Source organism: Nerophis lumbriciformis, linkage group LG03, assembly GCF_033978685.3.
Source record: "Nerophis lumbriciformis linkage group LG03, RoL_Nlum_v2.1, whole genome shotgun sequence".
NCBI classification, from domain to species: Eukaryota; Metazoa; Chordata; class Actinopteri; order Syngnathiformes; family Syngnathidae; genus Nerophis; species Nerophis lumbriciformis.
The window spans coordinates 33,592,146-33,598,544 of NC_084550.2; the positions used below are offsets into that span (position 1 = coordinate 33,592,146).

General features: G+C 35.9%; 1 long non-coding RNA gene across 1 annotated transcript; it reads left to right on the top strand.

Annotated features, from left to right (window-relative positions):
- The first annotated feature begins 1,158 nt into the window (after nt 1-1,158).
- Nucleotides 1,159-4,036, top strand: LOC133575971 (uncharacterized). Its single transcript, XR_009811541.1, has 3 exons — nt 1,159-1,213; nt 1,298-1,462; nt 3,020-4,036. It is a non-coding gene; the product is annotated as an uncharacterized lncRNA (long non-coding RNA).
- Nucleotides 4,037-6,399: the final 2,363 nt, after the last annotated feature.

Consider the following 6,399-nt stretch of genomic DNA (forward strand, 5'->3'; position numbering starts at 1 on the left):
GTGTGACGTTCATATTGTCAGGTTCAAACACTGATGGCATCTATTAAACAAGACAAGAAGCAAGGAATCAAACAGAGACAGAATTCAATTTGGCTCAATGAGGAGAAACGCGTACACCTGTGCCCTTGCGCAGTGTTCCACGCTCTGATGAAATATTGTACTCCTCCTCTTTTATTTGGACTTTCCCTGATTACATGGCAACAGCTGTTTCTAAAGGGGACGGGGGTCGTAAACAGCCCTCGCCTTTGATTAAAAACAGTTCAAAGAAGAGGTCATAAAACAGTTCAAAGAAGAGGTGCCTGGTCCTGCTTTCTCTCCGCTTTGTATTTAAGACAAAAATCTTTCTGTGGATTACAATACATGAAAGAAACAGAACACCTCCATGTCGCTTCCCATCCTACACAGTGGAGTTTTACAAGCCTTCTTCTTGGTAGGATCAAAGACAGCTTTTGTCTGCTCGCCGGGAACTGATGGAAACACAAAGTTTTGTGATAACTTCGATACAATTATTCTGACACACATGTTGTCAATATTCAGTGTTTTATCCTTCATAGTTAATATTGTAAATCCCACAGTCTTTATTTTCATGTTAATTAAGGTGGTCTGTCATAATGTTTTCAGCATTCAGACATTATTGTGAGGTTTTGTATTAGTGTTCCTAAAAATAGATATATTGGGCCCCCCAGACACATTTTTGTCTCAAAAATTGGCCCCCCGGGGCCTGGTTTAAAGTGCAGCAGTGTGAGTGTTCCAGCCTTCAACCAATGCATCATAACAAGAGTTACAAAAGGTGAGTTTTAAAGAGGACCTTTCTTACCTTCTGGTACCCACTTTTGTGTATTTGTGATCTGGATAAGTCCTGGAGAAATTTATGAATAAAAAAAAAAAAGTCTTGCCTTCTTTCATACTTCATCCAAACGAGCCGTTTGGAATTCGCCCAATTTGTGACATCATCAGTGAACATGTCCATATATGGTAGAAATGTACCCACATTGGCAGTTTGGTTATGTTATGTTATCACTTCCTGTCCCGGTGCTCTTGTTTTGTCAGTGTTTCCTGTTTGATCTCTGTGTTGTGCAGCACCTTTACTTGCTGTTCCTGTTCCTCGTTCAATTAGTTCCATTTAGTTCCACCTGAGTCCCTCCTCCAGTGCTGGGTCATTATTCCTTTCCAGACTGATGCTTCGTGTGCTGTTTTGGTTCCGCGCTTCCTTGTAAGTAATAATTTTTAATTTTTTTTTACTTCACGCATCAAGTAACGCTCACCACCCCGTGACAATCCTCTTCTTGTGGGGCAGACTGGCTCGTACATGCACATGCATCCTTCGCCGTTGCCATTTCTAAAGCAAAGCAGTGTACAGTTCTAACTTGTAACTGTCAGTAGAAACGCTATGGAAGCGCTAAAAACTACGACACGGCTGGCGGGGTGAGGACCCTGTCGAAGTGGAGGCACGTAAGTAAAGGTAAAATCGTCTTGTAGAACATCATCAGAATCAAAATCAGAATCAGAATCGGAAGTACTTTATTAATCCTCGAGGGGAAATGGAGATTTTCAGCACAATCCCATTCAAGATCAGACAAACATTACAGGGAGACAGAACAGGATCACCCAATCCCATTCAAGAGCAGACACACTATAGGGAGACAGAACAGGATCACACAATCCCATTTAAGAGCAGACAAACATTACAGGGAAACAGAACTGGATCACACAATACCATTCAAGGGCAGACAGACATTACAGGGAGACAGAACAGGATCACCCAATCCCATTCAAGAGCAGACAAACATTACAGGGAGACAGAACAGGATCATACAATCCCATTCAAGAGCAGACAAACATTACAGGGAGACAGAACAGGATCATACAATCCCATTCAAGAGCAGACAAACATTACAGGGAGACATAACAGGATCACACAATACCATTCAAGGGCAGACAGACATTACAGGGAGACACAACAGGATCACACAATCCCATTCAAGATCAGACAAACATTACAGGGAGACAGAACAGGATCACACCATCCCATTCAAGAGCAGACAAACATTACAGGAAGACAGAACAGGATCACACAATCCCATTCAAGAGCAGACAAACATTACAGGGAGACAGAACAGGATCACTCAATTCCATTCAAGAGCAGACAAACATTACATGGAGACAGAACAGGATCACACAATCCCATTCAAGAGCAGACAAACATCACAGGGAGACAGAACAGGATCGCACAATCCCATTCAAGAGCAGACAGACATTACAGGGAGACAGAACAGGATCACAAAATCCCATTCAAGATCAGACACACATTACAGGGAGACAGAACAGGATCACACAATCCCATTCAAGAGCAGATAAACATTACAGGGAGACAGAACAGGATCACATAATCCCATTCAAGAGCAGACAAACATTACAGGGAGACAGAACAGGATCACACAATACCATTCAAGAGCAGACAAACATTAGAGGGAGACAGAACAGGATCACACAATCCCATTCAAGAGCAGACAAACATTACAGGGAGACAGAACAGTCAAATGCTGGACTCCAGGGATGGGCTCCAGACTGAGGTCAAGGTAAAAAAAACTCATAGACATAGCACACATATACACGTTACATAGAATCAACAAAACTTGCAACAGAGGGGAGGGAGTGGGAGCTACGGAGGTTGGTTGCAGCTTTTTAAGCACTACTCAGTCATCCATCGCCCCTAAGGGGAATCAAGCAATGGTGAGGACCACAAGGAAGTCTTTAAATGTAGAAAAATCTAGAAAAAGTTGCTAGCATGCTTCCTGGTAAAATCATGAAAAAATACAGGACCTAAAAGGGACCCCTGGGGGACACCCTAATACATTTTTTTTTACTTCCCAATTCTGCTTAGCGCCATTCTTTTTGACCTTGTTTCATATTGTTTTATTGCAGGCTTTTTATGTTGAAAGAAGGTCATGTTAAGGTCATTCATTCATTCATTCGTTGACATTATTTCAGTGGGTGCAGAATTTCTGTTGTCTTTTAGGTTCCTCTCACTAAATGTTTCATTCATGAAGGCGGTGGTGTGGCTCAGATGGCAGAGCAGTCGTGCAGAAAGCTTGAATCTGGCCTCTGCCGTCCCAGTCGCGGCCCTTGGGCAAAGCGCTGCTCCCAGTGGCGCATGAATCCTTGGCAAGATCAAGTAAAATGCATTCATTCACTTTTGCCTACTTTTACGTTCATTCACCAAGTCATTGTAATGTGTTCATGATTTCCTTTTTTTACTGCTAATACCGTAGCATGGAGATGTGTTAGTACGCTAGAAAAAGTAGTTCCTCAGTGTTCACTCTTACAATAACAATGTTGCCACAGCTTGGTTATTATACATGTTACACAATGTAAATGAAGTGTTGTTGACAGTTTTTGAATGCATTTTTAAAGTGATTTAGAGGTAGAATTGATAGCTACCAACAATGAAACAAATTCACTTCTTAGGATGCAAAAAAACCAACAATTTTGGACTTGTTTTGTTTTTGTTTTTTTTCCCCTTCTTGGGATGTCTGGAATCCGTCTTCATAATGATAGTGAACGATAGGCAAAATTTCCCCCCCAAAAAGTGCAGTTCTCCTCTATCAGCTGTGGCTGTAGGCAACCTCCTGATGTACTTTTATCTGATAAAAGTACATCAGGAGGTTGCCTACAGAAGCCCTCAAAATGGCAGTAGATGTATTTGAAGTCGGCATTCAGCAGCTTCTTGAGACATGAAGAAGGAAAAGTAGCTTCCATATAAGGAGGTGTGAACAAGTGATGACATAAATCAATAACATTGCATGTAATAGACAATGTCTCATTTGCACCCCTGCTGGTCAAAATGAGGGTGGTCCCAAAAAGGAGGGATTTTTCAAATGGACTGTGTGTCGCTTTTAAAAGTGCTCCCCCTCTCTGGTCAACATATGAAATAACAAGTGTGTGTAAAAAATTGAAGTGCGTCCCCTATGGCCAAAATTAATAAAATAAATAAATAAATGAATATGTATATAGAGACATACTGTAATAACTTGAAGTAAATAAAGAAGATTAAAAACCAATTACAAACAAAAACCAAAAAACGAAACAAAAAAATATCTACTAAAAACAGTCTTTTTCTTAGAATGTTTCGACTTGTTTCTTATAAAATTGGGAACAATTTCTCATATTCTTTCTGTTTCTGTTTATTTTGCAATATGTCCTCGTAAAATGATTACTTATGTACAATTATTACTTTTTAATGCAAAATGGTGACATTTGTCATATAAAATTCTGACTTATCACATTTTTGCAGTTTTTTGTTGTTCTTGTAAAATAGTGACATTTTTTGAGTAAAAATATGACTTTTGTCATAATTTTGCCCAATAAAATTCCGATTATTATTATAATTTTGCCAACATTTTAAAGCTTTTATCATAATATTGTCCAGTCTTTCTTAAAAATGTTTGACTTGCATTGAGTAAAATTATGACTTTTATTATAAAACTGCCAACAATCTAAGTTTTTCTTGTGAAATTCCAAATACTTTTTCACATAAAGCGTGTTTATATTTGCATAGTTTGCATATATTATTCATGTTGTAAGGGAGGTCCTAAAAAGGAAGGATTTTTCAAATTGACTGTGTGTCGCTTATAAAAGTGCTCCCCCCTCTGGTCAACATATGAAATAACAAGTCTATGTAAAAAATTTAAGTGCTCCGCCTCTGGCCAAAATTAATTTAAAAAAATAAATAAATATGTAAATAGAGACATACTGTAATAACTTGAAGTAAATCATGAAGATTAAAAACCAATTACAAACAAAATGTTTTAATTTTTTTTTTTTAAACAAACTAAAAGCAGTTTTTTTCTTACAATGTTTCGACTTTTTTCTTATAAAATTGGGAACAATTTCCCATATCTTTCTGTTTCTGTTATTTTGCAATAGGTTCTCGTAAAATTATTACTTATGTACAATTATTACTTTTTAATGCAAAATGGTGATTTTGACAAATAAAATTCTGACTTTCATCACATTTTTGCATATTTTTTTGTTATTCTTGTAAAACGGTAAAATTTTTTGAGTAAAATTATGACTTTTGTCATAATTTTGCAGAGTAAAATTCCGATTATTATTCTAATATTGCCAACATTTTAAAGCTTTCTTATAAAATTGTGACTTCTGTCGGATAAAATGTCGACTTTTTAATAAAATTGCCAAAATTTTAAGATTTTCCTGTAAAATTGCGACTGCTATTGAGTAAAATTCCAACTTTTATCATAATATTGCACAAATATCCAGTTTTTCTTGTAAAATTTTGACTTGCGTTCAGTAAAATGACGACTTTCATTATATTACTGCCAACATTCTAAGTTTTTCTTGTGAAATTCAAACTAATTTTTCACATAAAGCGTGTTTATATTTGCATAGTTTGCATATATTACTCATGTTGTAAGGGTGGTCCTAAAAAGGAGGGATTTTTCAAATGGACTGTGTGTCGCTTTTAAAAGTGCTCCCCCCTCTGGTCAACATATGAAATAACAAGTGTATGTAAAAATTTAAGTGCTCCGCCTCTGGCCAAAATTAATTAAAAAAATAAATAAAACAATATGTAAATAGAGACATACTGTAATAACTTGAAGTAAATCGTGAAGATTAAAAACCAATTACAAACCAAATTTTTTTAATTTTTTTTAAAAAAACAAACTAAAAGCAGTCTTTTTCTTATGTTTCGACTTTTTTCTTATAAAATTGGGAACAATTTCCCATATTCTTTCTGTTTCTGTTATTTTGCAATAGGTTCTCGTAAAATTATTACTTATGTACAATTATTACTTTTTAATGCAAAATGGTGATTTTGACATATACAATTCTGACTTTTATCACATTTTTGCATATTTTTTTGTTATTCTTGTAAAACGGTAACATTTTTTGAGTAAAATTATGACTTTTGTCATAATTTTGCAGAGTAAAATTCCGATTATTATTCTAATATTGCCAACATTTTAAAGCTTTCTTATAAAATTGTGACTTCTGTCGGATAAAATGTCGACTTTTTAATAAAATTGCCAACATTTTAAGATTTTCCTGTAAAATTGCGACTGCTATTGAGTAAAATTCCAACTTTCATCATAATATTGCACAAATATCCAGTTTTTCTTGTAAAATTTTGACTTGCGTTTAGTAAAATGACGACTTTTATTATAATACTGCCAACATTCTAAGTTTTTCTTGTGAAATTCCAAATAATTTTTCACATAAAGGGTGTTTATATTTGCATAGTATGCATATATTATTCATGTTGTAAGGGTGGTCCTAAAAAGGAGGGATTTTTCAAATTGACTGTGTGTCGCTTTTAAAAGTGCTCTCCCCTCTGGTCAACATATGAAATAACATATTTTGTTATTCTTGTAAAATGGT